The following is a 524-nucleotide window of genomic DNA, read 5'->3' as shown; positions in this document are numbered from 1 at the left end:
GGGGATGGTGTGTGGGGCAAGAGGGGAGTGTTTGGGGGAGCAGGGGGGCTCACAGGCTGGAACACTGCCCGCCTGCAAGCAAAAAGCCGTGGTTTGCCGCAGGTTTTTCTCCTTGAAAGGAGAATCCGTGTTTAAACTTTTAAAGTTTGTTCATATCTTCCTGAGATCCACTTTTGGGCTGTGACCCGCGGGTTGAGAGAGGCTGGACTAGATCCCTTCCACCCCCCAGACTGGCTTCGGGAAAAGGAACATGGCTGGAAGTGGGGGGAGGGGGCGGAGGAGAAAGGCAGAAACGGCGGGGTGCGGCGACCCCTCTGGGCGAGGCGAGACCAGCAGTGGCAGATCAAGGAGGCCCCTGTGTGGTGACACGGGGCAGGGACTGCGGCACGTGAGGGTGCCCCGAGGCGAGGAGCGCGAGGGCGAGCGCTGCGGCCCGACGGGCGCTGAGGCGGCGGCGCCCCGAACGCTCGGTCGGGCCCTTTGTGACGCCACAGGGGCGGCGGCGCGGCGCAGCGCTGCGCCGG

This window comes from Gavialis gangeticus, unplaced genomic scaffold (genome assembly GCF_001723915.1).
Source record: "Gavialis gangeticus isolate Ggan-Ray unplaced genomic scaffold, GavGan_comp1, whole genome shotgun sequence".
Lineage (NCBI taxonomy): Eukaryota > Metazoa > Chordata > Crocodylia > Gavialidae > Gavialis > Gavialis gangeticus.
Note: the sequence above shows the minus strand (reverse complement) of the source record.